Genomic DNA, 19549 nt, shown 5'->3' with positions numbered 1-19549 from the left:
GGCAGGAGGATCTCTGTGAGTTCGACACCAGCCTGGTCTACAGAGCTAGTTCCAGGACAGGCTCCAACGCCACAGAGAAACCCTGTCTCAAAAAAAAAAAAAAGAACCTCAACAAAGAATATAAGTGGATGTCAGAATGTACAGATATAGATGATCAGTAGTCATTAGCAAATGAAAATTAAAACCACAAGAAATTATAAGTACATACACACTAGAATTTATAAAATTAAAATTTTGGGTAGGGATATAGTTTATTGGTATGGCATGGAAACTTTAGTGTCTATCAGGAGATACTGACAGAAAAATTTATAGATCTTGCTATATGCTAGCCTAGCTCTAGGTTCAGTGAGAGGCTTGGTATCATGGGAAAATGCTGGAGAGTAATAGATTAGGATGCCCAGTGTTTTTCCTGTGGCCTCTGTATGTACAGTGGTGAGTTCACCTCCATATACATATTCATAACACACACATTACATGATGAAATGTTAAGCTCCAGGTTGCAAAGATACACACAACAGCATAATTAATGCTTTAAAATAACTAAAGTAGAGAAATAGGTCCTCAGCACTAGATGCTAGTATTGTACTGAATAAAATACAGAAATTATTTGTGTAATTTTATAAAACATAAATTTACAGGTTTCTATCTGGTGTATACATATAAATGTTAAGATTCCATATGATATATATTCCATTCTCTATATATTATATATTAATATCTCTATATCAATATAATATATTAATATCTCTATATTGTATATGTTATATACAATATTATATATAATTTACCTTTAAGGTGAGAATTAAAGTGTTTTTTTATTATGACATTTTAATAAAGGCCCTAGATAATACATTAAAATGAGAGAAAAATAAGATGGGGAATAAGGTGGGTAGGTGTAGCAAGTAGAAAAAAGTGAAATATTCAAAACATGCAGATACCATGGTCATTTTCAAGTGATTCACTCTGTAGTCATAACTGTATTGGAATTTGTTATGTAAACCAAGCTGGCCTCAACCTCAAAGATCTACCTGTCTCTGCCTCCCGAGTGATGGAATCAAAGGCAGACACTATTCGCTACCTTATGAAAACATTTAACAGTATTTTTGATAATTATGGAGTGTGTCTGGGTGGGAAAATAAGCAAACCAACAAGCTGAAAACAGGAATAAAGCAGGATAAATATTGCATATGATGATTTAAAATAGTTCCATACTGTAATGGGAGCTATAATGGAGGATAAACTTCATGTTAAAATGGAATGTTTAATTTAATATGTATATAAAATTCTAAATAATGGATAATCATAAGGCACGTTTTGTTGCAAATGAACAGAATTGAATAGAGCTCAAAGTAAACCACTTGAGGATAGGGGATTTTAAACGTATGGTAGTGACCATAACATTTTTTTGGCAACCATTCTGTTCAGTGGAAACACAGATTACCACTATGAGTTCACAGTTGTGTTTTGTTGGGCTGTATAACCAGGGGTAATGGTACAACAGACTTAGAGGGAACAATAATCAGTCAAATGCATCATGACTCCACATAACCCATCTGGCTATTTAGTACCACTGAATCTATAATAGTATTTAAATGAGTGATTTCCATGAATTCAGGATTAATTTTGCTTTAAGCCTAAATCATAATGATTATCTGTGCATGCATTTTCTTTATTCTACAAGCTATAATTTAGCATAAAAAAGAATAATTTTCCCAATATTTCTGCATTTACAGGAGTCTCATCACTTTGGTCACAAGTGACCTCTGCTACATCATCAGATTTCTAGCTTCTCAATGTCTCCCTGTATGACCTTTCCAGAGAGCAATAGAAGAAATTAATATGTGAAGCTTAATATCTTTGATGTTGTCTGTAAGAAATAGGGGGGAAAAAAGCTTAAGAAGAGAATATTTGAGCCACTTCAGAGAAAAGCACATTTTATATAAAAGCCTGTAATGCAGCTTAAAGATTAGCAAAATGTCCAGGAGATCCTCTAATATGTGCTAGAAATGGAAGGTTGCACTAATGTTACTCGTGCAGTGGCAATTCCTTTGTTAAAAGGCTTTCCACCTGAATGGGTATGCCCTTTGCTTACCATCAGAGGCCCCCCTATACTAGGAGCTCGTGTTCATTCCACAATGCTGACCTGGAGAAAGACATAACTTTGATTTTGGTGGGAGACTACATCTTGTTTTTATTTGAAAAATGGAATATAATATATAAACTTACTCAGTCCTTTGTTGTTCTTAGGCATTACTGTCAGGATTAGGAATATCCTTACACTATTCAGAAACTTCTATTACAAGAAGCATGTGGTGTGGGACAGAACATCCCCAATCTAATTTCAAAATTTCCATGGTTGCTGCAAATTACTCTGGGCAGAAGAGGTGGTAGCAAAGTTCCCATGAAAATATAATTTTAAATGTCACAGAATCATTAAGGTTTGTAACAAAAATTTCTTTTTCCTGATATAAGCAAGTAGAGAAGCTCTATAAATTCTCTGTCTCCTGCCTGATGCCTTCACAAGCAATTAATTATAAATGAATAGACTGAGGGAAAGGAAAAGATTAGTATAATCCCTCCATTATTTGAAAAATAAAAACTAATGAGAAATTGAAACAATATGTTAGAGTCATTAAGCAGGTCTTTTGGAAATAATGAAAAATGGGGTGAGAGAAAGACTTCACAGTGAGAATCTAGTGATATTTTTTTGTTTAAACATTTTACAAAGGTATTACATGTATTCAGAAAATACATGTCTTAAGGGTAAACCTTGGTGTATTTTTATAAAACATATCCTTGTTTCTATTTCAAAGATCAGCATGTAGAATATAACTAGTTCTTTTGACATTGCCCTCATGCCCACTTCCAGAAGCTAAATGTTAAAGTAATAACCACCCTTGATTTCTAACAACGTGGTCTAGTATGATATTATCTGGAACTTCACATACATGGAGTTAAAGAATGTGTAGTCTCAGTATGACTTTTTTCTTCACATATTATGTTGACATTTTTCTGTATTCCCTTTGTATTATTTTTTTTACTTCAAATCTACTTTAGTCTGATACTGATGTGGTTACACCTCCTTTTATTTGTATGTCCTTTGGGGGAGTCCTGTTAAAAATGCCCAGTTAAGTGCTTCTTTTTTATTCAACTCTTTTACTTAGAGAATTTAGTCCATTATTGAGAGATAAGTTCTTATAACAGCTAGATTTAACTGATTTCTAATTCTTTCATAGTCCTTCCCCACCCATTAAAATACTCCTTCATGGTCTACTGGATTGATCTAGTAGTATTTTGATTCTTTGCTTATGGTTTTGGTTGGAAGAGTTTGTTTTTTTAAGTTGTGGTGATAATTCAAAAATATTTTGATAATTACTAGTTATTTTGAAATAACAGTAACATGCCATTATAATAGAAAAGAAAGAGTCAGACAAAATATATAAAATGTCTGTTGGTGGTGCATTGTTTTAAAAGAACTAGGATAGTACCTATAAAGAGTAGAATGTCATGGTAGTCTTTCTCCTAGTATCATAGTAGGTCCCATGCCTCATTAAACATTATTGGTGCACAAAAAATTCTCTCAGATATGTGCAGCCATATTGATCTATCATGTCCTTCCTCATGTCATACCTTAAACCCACGGCCATTAAGGATAACACAATATTATGTGTTACCCACTGTTAAAATTAACTTACTATCCAAAACCAGCTTTAACCAGAAACAGGTGATGTTACCTAAATGGAAAGTATTCTAATAAAGCAGAACTGTGTGTATTTCCTTCCACTGAATCTGTCTGAGTGGCACCTTATCCAGGTAAGCCTGTCAATAGGAGTTCAGTGTTAGATTTTATCAGCTCAGAACTAGATCCCGGGCAGCATCTTGTGCTTGCTACACTTCAATCCAAAGTGAATGTGTTCTTAAACTACACTATTCTACCCAAGTTGGTAGAATGGTGACAGAAGTGATTGCTAAAAATGACATGGCTCAAAGATTAAGAGTATATAGACTGTTCTTCAAGAGGCCCTGAGTTCAATTCCCAGCAACCACACGGTGCCTCACAACCATGAGATTTGGTGCCCCCTTCTGGCCTGTAGGCATACGTGCAGACAGAACACTGTATGTAATAAATAAATCTTTGAAAAAAAAAAGGCATTAAGCTGGATTATATCTGAATCTCATAGCTATATGGACTATAGGGTCAGTTGAATCAGGAGGGTAGGTAGTATTCCCTGCATCTTGTCCAGTTCTGAGCTTGTTCCTGACTGAAACTTGAAACTTCCTAAAAGACCTCAGGTTTCATCCTTCAAACAAAAAGTATGTTACTAAAATCAAACCATGAGATGAAAAGCATGACAGAAGGTATCACTAGCATAGATAAAAAGGAGTTTTAGCTAGAAGACAGACTAAGTGAAAATACATAGTTGGGGAGAAATATGTGCCTTGAGGTAACTCTTACCAAACATATGAAAAACTTGTATGATAGAAACTATAAGACATTAGAGAAAGAAACTGAAGATGTTATAAGATGGAACGATCTCCCATGCTCATGGATCAGTGGGATTAATATAATAAAAATGAGTATCCTACCAAAAGCACCCATGAATCTCAAAAGCTGTACTTCATAGCACAAGAACGAGCCAGAAAACATTTCAGCTCACCAGACTCCCCTCTAGATTCTATAGGCAGTCATAAGATGCAGGAGTGAGACAGTTTTTTCAGGAATGTGGCCACTGGTAGGTTGCACATGCTCCACTTGTCAGCCCTGCACTCATGTGTACAGTGGCAATACTAAATAAACTCAGTAGATGCGTTTGTGAGAGGGATCTTGGAAGAGTTAGAGGACAGTTAAGTGGCTATGATCAAAATTCATTATTCCCAACACCAAGGAGGCAGAAGCAAACAGATCTGTGTGAATTTGAGGCCACTCTGGTCTACATCATAAGTTCCAGGAGAGCCAGAGCTACAAAGAAGGACACTGTTAATAATAATAATAGTAATAGTAATAATAATAATAATAATAATAATAAGAAGAAGAAGAAGAAGAAATTAAAAGAAGAAATCATCCAACAATACGTAACTGACAATGAACTCACTTTACCCCTAAGAATACACACAGACTTAAAGTGAAAAGATGCAATACTCTTCTATGTAAAAGAAAAGGAAGTTCTTAAATATAAAATTGTTATAATAGAGTTAATTACCATAACCACATGAGTTTTAGTCCTTCAAGGATACAAAGAAGGTTCAATATATACAAATAAGTTAATATAACACATTATACTAATAGTCTTTAGAAAAAAATATGTGATTATCCAAAACGCCATTGATAGAACATTTGACAAAGTCCACCAACCCTTCATAATAAAATACTGGAAGAAACTAAAAGTAGAAATAACATTCCTCAACATAATAAAGGCTACATTTCAAAAACCTGTAGCCAACTTCATACTGAATGGTAAAAGTCAGACAGCATTCCTAATAACATCAGGAAACAGACAAAAATATCTACTTTCTATATCCTTACAAAATATTTAAAATGACTATATAATCAAAAGCATTGTATAAGGCAGACACCTTGGCTCAGACATGGACACTCAGCACTTGGAGACTGAGCAAGGTGCTCATTGTGGATTTGAGACAAGTCTAGGTTACATAGTAAGATCTCGTCTGAAATAAAGCAGTTATCTACAGATTTAGTACAATTTCTATCAAAGTATTTCACATAAATAGGAAAAAAAATCTGAAAACTCAGACGAACAAAACCTCAGTGTAATCAAAGGACTCATGAGACAAAATGTTGAAAGCTGGAAGTTTCACAGTACATGAAAATGTGCTACAAAATTGTAGTGATCAAGATGGTATACTGTTTGTATTAATAAAGCAAACACATGCACCAAGGGAACAGAATTAAAAATTCTAGAAATTAGTTTGTATTCACAGTCAATTGATTTTTTATATGTGCCAAAATATATAGTGGATAAAGTATAGTTCTAATAGATAGTGCCAACAGAATTACATATTCATATGAAGAATAATGAAGCATTTTTATTTAATGTGTGTATAAGTAATAATAATTACAGATAAAAAATCATGAATTGGTGAATGAGTTGTGGAACATGGGAGAATTTGGAATGGTAGGAGGAGCATTATGGGAATACAGGGATCATATATGAAGTTCTCAAAAATAAGGAGGAAAAAGAAAAATTGATACAACTTTAAATTTAATACCAAACCCAGTATGTGCAATTGAATGTAGAGATATGATAAGGTATCCTATTTGTTATTAGTCACAAAGAAAACTAAGTTTTCTCCATGATATATATGATTTAGAATAAGTTACATTTATTGTTAAAATTATTGTAAATCATAACTTTGAATTTGTAAAGTAAATACAAAATTTGTACATGAGACTTAACAAAGAAATTTTAATATATTTTATTCAATAAACATGATTGTAAGTGATCAGTACTAAAACCAGAAATAATGCTGCATTCCAAAGAGATAAAATGGGGCAAGGGTAGTACCATCTTTGCCTCAAATGAGTTCAGATAGCAAAATTATACCTGAAAAGTAAAAAAAAAGAAAAAGAATAAATTAAAAAAAGATGAGTGTGGTAAAAACAAAAAGGAAAAGTTAGTGGGGTATTGAAGCATGGCTCAGTAGTTCAGAGCAATGGATTATTTTCTAGAGGACCTGGGATGAATTCCCAGCACATGCATGGCAGCTTACAACCATCTGTAACTCCACAGGCAGCACTAAGCATGTGTGTGATGCAAAATCATAAATGTAAAATACCCATAAACATAATAATTAAAAAGATAGTAACACAAAGGTCCAGCTGATAGTTCCTGGGTGAGAGGAGAGAATCATAAGGCACATTCTGAAGGTTGGCCATGAAGAGATAGGCAACCAAACCTTCAAAACAAACGCATGGCCCTCATAGTCCTCAAATCCATTGAAGGATGTGTGTGTGTGTGTGTGTGTGTGTGTGTGTGTGTGTGTGTGTGTGTGTGTGTGTTTGTGTGTGTGTGTGTGTGTGGTTATTTTTTTTTTCATTTTTATTTATTTATTTTTTTGAGACCGTGATTTTCCTTACTGGATGGTCAGAAATGTAGAGGAATACCTTTTTATCACACTACCTAATACAGAATGTCATAACCAGATAACCTCTTTAGAGAGAATTTGTTGTTAAAAATTGAACTACCCAGAGTACCTGTGAAGAGAGAATAGCTAAAAATCTAAGTAAGAGCTTCAGTTTGGCCTGCCACAGCCCTTGCCACCAATCTTGGCAATCCGAGTATGATCCCAGGAACACAATGGAGAAGAAGTATGGGTTGAACTGATTTTAAAACAAAACAGAACAAGAAACTTTTTATTCATGTATTCTCAAATTTAAAAAGAGAAAAGCAGTTTAACATAATTTCCATGACAACCTGGTATTTCTAATCTAATAAGAAATAAATCTTATCTATTACATGAAATTCTGAAGATAGACTTGGAAATGAAACAGTGAGTCCAAAGAAATAGTACATCATTCTTTGATGCTAATATTTATTGATTTCTTAAAGGAATGTTAGGTAGTTGTTATTTTTCAGTTCATTTTACAGATAAATGCATGCTGCTAGTGTATGTTCTGGAATTTGAACACAGACAGGATGACTCTAGAGTATGTGAATAAAATTCTTTCATTACACTGATTAATAAAGTTACATGATATCAACAATGCATATTATATAGAAAAGTTCTTTTTGCCATGTTGGTACTTGCAAATTCTTAAATACACAAATTTGATTCTAAATGGCAACTATCTTTTACGAGTTACATTCTTTGGACACTGCAGTATAGTTCTGTCATAGACCACCTGCTGCTTTGCATGCACATGGATGTTAGTTGGAACCTTCAGCACCACTAAGAGAGAGGAAGGGAGGAAAAGAGCAAGGGAGAGAACGAGAAAGAAAAAAAAAACTAAAAAATACTAATTTCCAATTTTGTCAGGTGATCTTGTTTATTTCCTCTTTCCAGGTGGATCTATATATGTTTTTCTTAGGGTTTACCTTGTTACTTAGCTTTTCTAGGATCACGAACTATAGGCTAAACAACCTTTGTTTATGTCTAGTATCCACTTATGAGTGAGTACATATCATATTCATCTTTTTGGGTGTGGGAAGAAGGGAGAGGGGAAGAGGAAGAGGTCGAGAGAAGGGGAGGGGGGAGGAGAACTTGAGGGAATGGGATAGTTGAGATGGAGGAAAGACACAGATGAGAACAAGAAAAGAGATATCTTGATTGAGGGAGCCATTATGGGGTTAGCAAGAAACCTGGCACTAGAGAAATTCCCAGGAATCCACAAGGATGACCCCAGCTGATATGGGAGGTCCTTCTGTCTATGTATTCCTTTTATTGGTTAATGAATAAAGAACACCTTTGAGCCTGTCGGCTGAGAGAAAAAAGGGCGGAGTCAGAGAGATGCCATAGAGCCACGGCCAGAGTCAGACATACAAAACTTTACTGGGTAAGCCACTGCCATGTGGTGATACACAGATTAATGGAGATGGGTTAAATTAATATGAAGAGTTAGCCAATAAGAAGCTACAGCTAATGGGCCAAGCAGTGATTTTAATTAATACAGTTTCTGTGTGATTATTTTGGGGCTAAGTGGATGGGAACCAACAAGTGGCCCTTCCTCCAACACCCAGCTAAGACCCTAACAATAGAGGAGAGGGTGCCAGAACTGGTCTTGCCCTGTAGTCAGACTGATGAATATCTTTTTTTTTTTTTTTTTTTTTTTTGGTTTTTTGAGACAAGGTTTCTATGTGGTTTTGGAGCCTGTCCTGGAACTAGCTCTTGTAGACCAGGCTAGTCTCGAACTCACAGAGATCCGCCTGCCTCTGCCTCCCGAGTACTGGGATTAAAGGCGTGCGCCACCACCACCCGGCACTGATGAATATCTTAAATATCACTATAGAACCCTCATCCAGCAAATGATGGACACAGAAGCAGAGACCCACATTGGAGCCCTGGACTGAGCTCTCAAATTCCAGTTGAAGAGAGGGAGGAATGAGAATATGAGCAAAAAGGTCAAGACCATGATGGGTTCATCCACTGAAACAGTCTACCTGAGCTAATAGGAGCTTGCCAAAACCAGCCTGACTGGAACGGAACAAGCATAGAACCAAACTGGTCCCTCTGAATGTGTTTGACAGTTGCATGGTTGGGGCAGACTGAAGGGTCACTGGTACCTACTACTTATACTGGCTTTTTGGAACATATTCTCTTTGGATGGATACTTTGCTCAGCCTAGATATAGTAGGGAGGGCCTTGGAACTTCCCCAACGCAATGTGCTTTACCCTCTCAGAAGAATGGATAATAGTGGGATGGAGGAGTATGTGAAGGGAATGGGAGGAGGGGAAGAAGTGGGAACTTGGATTGGTATGTATAATGAAAAAAGATAGTTTGTTTTCATTTTTAAATAAATAAATAATAAAAAATACTAATTCCTTGGAATTAGTAAAAATAAGTGTTTTACAAGTTTAAAAAAAAAAACACTTAAGCTGGGCATGGTGGTGCATGCCTTTAATCCCAGGAATCAGGAAGCAGAGAGGCAAGAGGTTCTCTGTGAATTTGAAACCAGTCTGGCTATATAGTATATTCCAGGACAGAGAGGCTATGTAAAGAGATCCTGTCTTCAAAGAAAGCATGTTTCATATAATCACAAATGTTTTCATGAAGAAATTTACAATTTTTCAAAAGCATGATAGGCTTTACAAATTATCATTAATATTTAAAATATTTATTGAACCATGGTATAACAAAAATGGACCTGGAAACATAACTATTACAGTTTATAGTATCCTTGGTAGTATCAAATTTGGGCACCTCTGAAAAAGCCTATATCATGGGCATTATTTACAAAAGAACAAATAAATCATTTGTTTCTGATATATTTGCAAGTGGATGTATTTCCATATTTTTGAAGTTTTAATAAATTTATATTTGTCAATACCTATTGTAATACAAAAATAGTTCCAAATAGTTCCTATTTTTCCTGTTTTGGGATGTTTTATCATCTTCTTCTCTGGTGTCATTCCATTCTACTCAATAAATATTTGTGAATAATGAGTAGTATCACAGGGAACAAATATCCCTAAATCCCAAACCACTTTACATGTGGATTTTCTGGCTTTCAGACATGATCCATGATTAGTGTTCTAATGAATCATATTGACATCCAAAAGACCAGTAAATCTTAAGGTGTTATTTGGGCCATTTTAATACAACCAAGAGCTTTCAGTAAATCCCTCATGACTTCTACCACTTTTTATCTTTAAAACAAACTTAGGAAAATCAGAGGAGGATTGACAGAACCAAGTGACGTCTGGAAGCAGTGATTGAAGGTTTGGTTTGTTCCTCATAAACATAAGTTGAATAAGACATGTATTTTTTTTTAATCTTACTCCTAGTCGTACCCACGACATCTGGTAATTCTCAGATTTCCCTTATAAACTTTAAAAACCCAACACAGCGCCTTTCTCCTTAATTAGAATATGCAGTTAGAATGCATTAACTATAATCTGGATATTAGGTAAAGGTACTACTTTAATAGGTTGAATTCCACCCACTTCAACTGCTTGCTTTGCAAATTTCCTGTGCCTAAAATAACAGACCGCCTATATCAGCAAAGATACATTCTAAAAAGAGGCTTTCACCACTAAAATATTCAAGCTTCAAAACTTCCAGATGGATAGTTTCCGATTAGGAAGAGAGCGAATACAATGCTTTCATAGGTAGTAAGAAAAGCGCCTAACAAAGGATTTTAGTTAATTCTGTGTGGGTGGAAATCTCAGTCAAGAGGGAAGAAAACTCTCTTAAAGATGTTAAAGAGAAAAGAACAAACTTTTCTATTTCTTAATGCTGCAGGATATATAAGTAACAGTAACTTTTCAAAAATTCATTTGAGCAAATTTCGATAACCCAGACTAATAGGGCAAAACAGACCATATGCTCCTAAGAAAAATTGCCTTAAATCACATTTTAAAATACTGTTGATGTGATTGATATGGACTATGTTGGTGCAATGAAGACTGAAGAACATGATGACAATGCAAAGGAAATTTGCAACAACGTTGAAACCATTATTGCAGAGAGATGAAAGGTAATCTAGAACAGATATAGAGATGTAGGAAGTAGAATAGCATATTGGCTGAGGTTACAGAGTTTCAGCATGGACCTAGAATTTAGGACCTAAATGATCTTGGTTCTTCTCTATGTAACTTAAATGGTAGCTCTTCAGATTTCGTCAGTTTCATCATCTTAATATAACTCCAAATTAGTTGATTTCTTCATAAGGTAATGTGTTTGTGTGTGTCGTATGTGTGTGTATAAAGCTCACAAGGAACATATATGCTTCACTGTAGTTGTGGATTTAAGATAGCAAGCAATAAGAGACACTTAGTTGGGACCCAGATCACTGATATATAACTCAAGCCTCATAGAAGTTTCTTCTTGGAATAGATGATCGTTTTCACAGAGATTCACAATATGAAGCACTCAGCCCTAAATGTCATGTTTTCATCAAACCTTTCCCCCTTGGTATGGGTTTTGTTTGTTGCATATTCATTTATTCATTTTGCCTTTCTCATTTTCTTTTTTTCAGCTTTTTTTTTTTTGAGAAAGGTAGAATATGACGTTGAATGGACATTCTGCCTTCATGTACAAGAACAGGTGATGTATTCAAAATGCCCATACTCCCCAAACCACAAATTTAATGTAATCACTTTCAAAACCTTAGTGGCATCTTTTAAAGAAAAAGGAAAAACTACCTCAGTATTCATGTGGTACTACAAAATACAGCAAGTAGCCAACCATATTTATGATGAAAATTAAGCTTACATTTTGCAGTTCTTGATTTCAGTACTAAAAAAGCAGTACAGCACTGGCATTAACGCAGACATATATGTCAGGGGAATGGAGGCAATTATCCTGAGATGTGAAAAACAGATAAACTGAACTCTATACTTAATATTCAGCTCAAAATGTAAAAAAAAAAAAAGAAGATTTAAAGGTAACATTGGAGATTGTGAGACTCTTTCAATAGGAGTAAATTTTTGTGACATTGTTCTTATTAAAGATTTTATAGATTTAACATCAGAATAACAGGCAACAAAAGCATATTAGGCAAAAGGGACAGCATCAGAAAAAAAACAACAATAGTTAAGCCAAAGAAATACTTGTTTTGTAGTGTTAACTATAAAATTAGAAAAATCACTGAATGTCTGAGCTATATTCCTGGCCCTAAAATTAAAAAAAAAAATACAGAAAGTGAAAAACAACCTAATGAGTATGAGAAAATATTTGTGAACATGTTTAGAAAAGGAGCTAATTTTCAAAATATGTAAGAAACTCCAATAACCCAATGACAAAAAGAATAATAATCTAATGTTTTGGCCAAAGGGTGAACAGCTAGGTAAGAATGTTTGTCGCTCAGTCGTAAGGACTGGAGTTTACATCCTAGTTCCCATATAACAAGGCTCAGAGTCTACAAATGCCTGTTGCTCCAGCTCTGAGGTTTCAACCCTGCAGTCTTTTGGCCTCTGAGTGCATGCAACCATATACTCACACAACAAATACATGCAAATAGAAGCATTGAGAAACATTGAGGTGTGTGTGTGTGTGTGTGTGTGTGTGTGTACCATGATCTGCACATGTGGAGGTAAGAGATCACATTGGGTGTCTTCTTTTATTTTCCACATTACTTTCTTGAGTCAGAGTTTCTCACCTGTAGTTCAAGAATTCTACCACCAAGTCCTGGGAATGCCCCTTTCTTTGCCACACAGACATCAGATTTACAATTATGCAGTGCAAGACCTCTTTTTTTAACATGTGGGTTAAGGGGATCTGAACTCAAGTCCTTTTGGTTGTGTGGTTAATGCTTTATTTACTGAGCCATCTTCCCACCCTGACTCAATTATTTTATTGTACTTTTTTTTTCCCAAAGACAACTTACCAGGGTTCAACAGTTATTATGAAAACAAATAAAACCCACAAAACGATGTCATGTCATACTTGTTAGGATAGTTATTAACAAAGAAATTCTAGGATAAAAAATATAGTAAGAGTTGGATGGTTATAGATAAATTGAAGTACTTTGTACAGCTAGTGGGAGTGTAAAATGATGAATCCATTATGGAAAATCATATGGTGGTTCCTCAAAAAATTTACAAGCAGAACACACATAAAAGTAGTATAATTTTGGAGCATTTGTCCAAATGAATTGAAATACAGGAGATAATGGGACTTTCCTATATATTGCAGTGTTGTTGACAGTGGTCAAAATTTGAAAACAACCTAAATGTGCATCAGTAGATAAATGAGTAAAAATGTATGGTGCAAATGTAAACTAGCTTGGTGGGTATGCAATGTCCTAAATTCTATCTCCATCACTACAAATTTTGATTTAATACAAGTAAGTATTTTAGGGTATACTCTTGTTAAGGTTTATAATAGGTAAAATGAAAGTAAATCTTAAAAGGGTCAGTATATAAACATCACCCTAGCCTAGTAATTCTAGGTTCTATAGGAAAGCAGGCTGTGCAAGCCATAAGGAACAAGCCAGTAAGGAACAATCCTTCATGATCTCTGCATAAGCTCCTGCCTTTAGGTTCCATCCAGTTTGATGTCCTATCTTAGCTTCTCTCAATGGACTGTGCTATGTAAGTCAAATAAACCCTTTCCTCCCCAAGTTGCTTTTGGTCATGGTGTTTCATCACAATAGTAACCCTAACTAAGATACCCTGTATTTTTACATAACCTCTTTCTCAACGTAACTTGAAACCCTGCATTATCACTGAGTTAATGAGCCATCAGTTCAGTGTTAAGTTTAGGATACTTATAATAAAATGACTCATTTCCTTCTATTTTACCCAGTATTCTAGTCAGAGAATTTGAAGAAAAAGAGAAATGTCAGGTCTTCAGACAGACTGTTTCTACCCCAGAATTAATGTAACACAGAGACAGTCAGTCCTCACTTCTAGCCTGGCTACTTATGAATATCACCATAGTAATGAAACTCCATGGCAGACCTTCACGAACAAACAGAAAGACAGAAGCTAAGAGAAAAAAAGAGATCATTTCTCTAGTTAAGAAACTTAAGAGCTTAAATGGCATTTTTAGATACCTGTGCTTTTCAAGACTTCAAACCTAGCAAGAATAAGGCAACATCAGAGATCCCATGTGCTCACCCGAGGATCTGCATTTTTAACATTTCTGCTTATCAATATTTGAGAAACAACTTCAGGTAGTTGTTTCCAAACTTTTTACTACATTAGAATAATTTTGGGAGCATGAATAAGCCCTGTAACCTAGATTACAGCCCCAGTAATTTGATAGTATTGTTCTGGAATATTCTTCTGTTGTTCTGCAAGTGATTGCATTGTTCAATGGAGGATATAGATCACTGGAATCAGAGTAGTATTTTATTGATTAGTGAAAACATTTTACAAACATGCTTTAAAGGCAATTTCAGAAAAACAAGAAGAAAATATTAATTGGCATAGCAAATTTGTTTGGGAGTGTTTTCTACGAAATATAAAATCTCAGAGGCAACCCGATAAGGTGAACTTACAGAAGTAATTAGGTTTGTAATGCCACAGAGCTGTGCACAGGATGCAGTAGAAAATAGAAGCTTTCAGATAAAGGTGAAGGAAGAAGTTGAGAACCTTACCACCTAGGATCAAGAAATTGAATTCAACTTGAGAGTCAATTGAGAACCACCATAGGAGTCTGCAAATGGTAGTGGCATGATGAAAACCGTGACTGAAAATGAAAACATCACTAACAACATAGCAAGGTGACCAATTCAGTGTTTCTTTAAAAGCAGTGTCCAGAGAGCTGCACTGCCTATTTCCCCCCTAACAGGCATTGTAAGCCACAAAAATGAAGTAATTCTACCTGCCATTAAGAAACCACATAGGGGTCATTAAACGATCTAATATTTGATAGTCAAAGTTGACAATGCCTTTTGAACTAACATAGCCTGCAAACACTGTCTTTATTCAAAGAACAATGGGACTGAAGATTTAGAGATTAAGTCCCCTTAATATGTTATTTCCCTGCAAAGAAGCAACTCAGAGAGGCACTGTGTGTTCATGATGCTATGATTCCTGAGCTGTTACAACTCATGCAAGAAATTGTACCCTGACTTTTAGACATCACCAGAGCCAGCAGACAGGGAGAAGTGTATCATTTGAAAATAGCTGAGACACATGAACCTGCTGTTTTCTCAATTATGTTATTAAGGTATTTTTGTATATGAACACTCAGAGCTTCTCACAGATATGGGAGTAGAATGTTGTACAATTTCGGGATCTTGGTTCATAGTCTACATCATGGGCTGCTTTATTGAATCCCTGACTGTTCTGGCACTCACTCTGTAGACCGGGCTGGCCTCGAACACACACAGATCCATCTGTCTCTTCCTCCTCAGTGCTGGGATTAAGGGCCTGTACCTGTGTGGGTATGATGTTTATTACTAGGGCTTAACATATTGAAATAAGTTAGATGTGGAAGCTAGTAAGTGACAGGATCATCAGTGACTCCATCCCACTTAAAAAGAGCTATTTCCACTATAATTGTAAAGTCAGTCCTACAAGATGGAGGACTGGAGAACTCAAAAAAGTATTTTGACAATTATCTAATTTTTAAAAGTTCTATTCTTCTCTCATATGTTACATCCCAAGCACATTTTCCCCTCCCTCCACTCCTTCCAATGCCTCCCCTCTCCCTGAGATCAACTCCTGTTTTCATTCAAAAAATAAAAAAATAGCATGCCTCCCAGAGATAGCCACCAAATATAGCCTAACAAGATACACTAACGTATGAAACCCAGTAGGAGGAAAAGAATCCCAAGTGCAAACAAAAGAGTCAGAGACACTCTCCACTCCCACTGTTGGAAGTCTCACAAGAAAACCAAGCTACACAGTCATAACATATATGCCGAGGACCTAGCTCAGACACATTAAGGTTCCCTGATTGTCTGCTCAGTCTCTGTGAGCCTCTATGAGCCTCTATGAGCCCTGCTTAGTTGATTCTGTAGGCCATCTTTGCCTCTGCAATCCTCCCTTCCTCTCTTCTGTGGGGTTCCCCTGGATCTGGCTAGTGTTTGATTCTGGTTATCTGTATCTGCTCCCATCGATTGCTAGGTGACACCCCTCTGATGACAGTTCGGTTAGGTGCTGATCTGTGAGTATAGCAGAATATCATGAAGAATCATTTAGTTAACATTTTTGGCCACCAATGTTTGGTTCTGTTCTGGGTCTCTGGGTTGCCCTATCTCTGAGTCCTGGTACTCCAGGCAAAGTCACATGTGGGCTCCCTCTCATGGAGTGGGCCTCAAGTTGGACCAGCAATGGGTTGGCCTCCCCTATAAGTCCTACACAACCATTGTTACAGTATGTCTTGCACTCAGAACAGATTCTAGGTTGAAGGTTTTGTGGCTGGGTTGATGTGCAAGAATAGAACACATACATACTCACCAACAAATGAAGCCAAAAGAAAAATAAATAAATGTATAAATTGCTACACTTAGCACAGGTGTGGTTACTAGTAACAGATGTGAGACAGTTATTGTCTATTCCTATCTGGTTTCCTACCTATGAGAACTCTCTTCTTATCTGATGCCTTAGACTTTAAGACACATTTTACCTCGTTAGGTCAGAGTTCCTCAGTGTGCTATCACAAGCTGTATTAAAATTGCTTAGGTTTCTTTCTCTATAAATGGGGCTACTTAGTCCTACCAGAAACCTACTGAATCAGAATATCTTGTGCCTATGAGTCTGTTTTTGTCTAGGATATTGAAATATAAATGTTCAAAGCTACTCTGGTAACTTTTTAGTGTTCTTATTTATTTAAAACCTCAGGGTATGGTGCTATGGAAAGATAAAGATAATTTTACAAAGAGCCAAGTTTTTACAGACTGATAATAAGACAATTCTCTACCTAAATTTATGTACTCACATTTTGAGCTATGGTTTGATATATTATCCAACCTTAACTCTTCAAGGGGCAAACAGAGACTTGGGGAAAGATCCTTCTGCAGTACACTGCTTGGCGGCATAATTAAGTAGGAATAATTGCTATCATTTTTTCCTGTTTGGTTTTTCAGAACAGATTTCTTTACAATCAAGAAACCTTGAAAGGAGATATGTCAAAGTTGTCTCCCAGAGGGCACTTTGGAAAGAAGAGTCATGTGCCATGGTAGAGGCCTGCCTATATCCTATCTGCATGTGACAACACTTCTTTCTTCTGTGGGGACATTGGAACTGTTAACTCATTCACTACATCTTCTCACTTAAATCTAGTTTTTTTTCTAATCTTTAGCTGATTTAAAATTAAAATTGTGAGTATGTTGCATGATAGAAATTATTGTTTTCATTCTTAAAGTATTGTCATTTCTCTAATGAGGTCAGCTGTGTTTTGGAATTTTTCTTTGCAGTGATTTGTAAAGATAATGAAAATAAAATCAATTGAAAAGTAACGAGTTGTTTACATAACATGAAAGAGGGGTGTCATAAGAAAATCATCCTCATATCTGATTTAGCTGTAATCTACTCCATGCAATGTTTTGAAGGTCCAACTTAATCCAGCAATCCATAGCAAGATTGATACTAGCATTTTCTTCTTGTAGGTCATACTGCCTCCCTTTTGCCTTTGAGTCATTGTTCTTTACAAACTCTATCCATCTTGAATCACAAAACCATACTACTTTGGTAAATTTTAAGCTTGGTGCTCTCTTAAATTCAGGGAGTTACGTGTTGACTAATAGCAGATTGTCTATGGGTATTTGGTTATAGGTTTTAAGACTTTACCATGGCAAGAACAGAGAACTTACTATGACAAGTGAAGATTTAATGAGCTGGAGTATCCTAAATCCTCCCTGTATGTTTTCTTGGGAAATTTAGCTATTGCTTTATTGTTTAGCTATTCTTTTATTGTTTTATAAAGAACGATGGCTTCAAGGACTTTATTATTAGAGAATCCTCCATGTTTTACCCTCTTGCTCTAAACATTTAAAATGCTTGACTTTTATAGGCTTTTTCAAATTAAGAGCTATAGTCATGCAAGTTAGAATCAAGCCAAACCTGAAACATTGGATGGAACATTGGACGGTAGTTAAAAATGACAATCATGATTAGCTCTTGTGTCGCCACGATAAATCGATGAGTAAGGTGCTACATGGAAGATTAATTCTTAAGCAGCATGAAAGCATTTTGTCTTTGCTCTACTGTCTATATCCTAGAATTATCAACTATAAATAAGAAAATCTCTGTTTGTTTATACTACAAAACTAAGGAGGCCTTGGAAACAGGTACCCCGAGAACTGGGAAACTCTTGGACATTTCTGCCTTTACCAATGTAACTATGGGTTATGTTGACACAGAAGATTTTATTTGCAACCTATGGACCATAAGACATTTAGGTCAGGTTTTCAAAAGAATTTCACACTATGAAAAATATCTGAAACATCAAAAAAAGGAATTTTGGCACTTTTCTATCATTCAAAAATTGATAAGCAATTTACTTCTCGAGGTCCCAAGTATATGATTTTATGTGAGAGACTTTTGGTAGCAGTGACTCTTTCAAAATTTGTTCTGAAAACACCATTACAAGCAACCACAGGAAGGTGACCATCATTACTCTAAAGAGGGAGTAAACACAGGCTTAATTTGTTCATGCGCAGTAAACACCTCAGTTTAGTGGCAGAATCGAAAGTGAAGATTTTGTTCACTCTGGTCATTTTGGTCTCCCTGGTTGAAAGATATTACTGAGATAAGGCACCATTGAAACAGCCTTGAGTAAGCAGAACGGAAGGAATAGAATGTTCTTTGAGAAGTACTGTCCTAAGTTTTCTTTGGCTCAATAGAACAAAGCTTGTATCCAGTATGGACTTTCTTTTGACTTGCCCTGAGTCTCCAGTATCTTTAGGAACCAAATGTAAAAAGCGAAGATTCCTTTGGTAATTGTGTGTGTAGGATTCTGATATTGCTGTCAAATGAGGCAGCAAAAGCAAATCCTGTCATACTGATTCTATTTTTAAAAGGTTGGGTCACTTTGTGATTGCCTTTGTTATAAATACCTCCTTATTACTATAGAAAAAGACAAACTGCTCTGACACAGCTCTGATCAGCAGGAGTGCCCGCCATGACAGATGTAGAGAAATATTACATCACTGAGACCAGCATAGCTTAGTGTGGGCAACTATCTGACTGACACAGTTTACAGGGGTATGTGACCCATGTAGCAACCTGTGATGAAACTAACAGACCCCTTTAAAACTATTATCCTGAGATGACAGTAGTAGTTCTGTGAAAAAGTGATTTCAGGCACAAATATCAAAAGCTGTACTTCTCTACTGCTGCCAAGACATCCATATCAGTAAGTCAAAAGTTCTCTTGTAACACAGCTCTGCTTCCAGTTATCTCATCCCGTTACTAAGACAGGCTTTAGCTTTCATCAGTCAGCCTTTTAACAGCTGAAGAGATAGTTTCCAAAATC

This window comes from Microtus oregoni, unplaced genomic scaffold (genome assembly GCF_018167655.1).
Source record: "Microtus oregoni isolate MIOR12 unplaced genomic scaffold, Mior012 000151F_ref0000176, whole genome shotgun sequence".
NCBI classification, from domain to species: Eukaryota; Metazoa; Chordata; class Mammalia; order Rodentia; family Cricetidae; genus Microtus; species Microtus oregoni.
Note: the sequence above shows the minus strand (reverse complement) of the source record.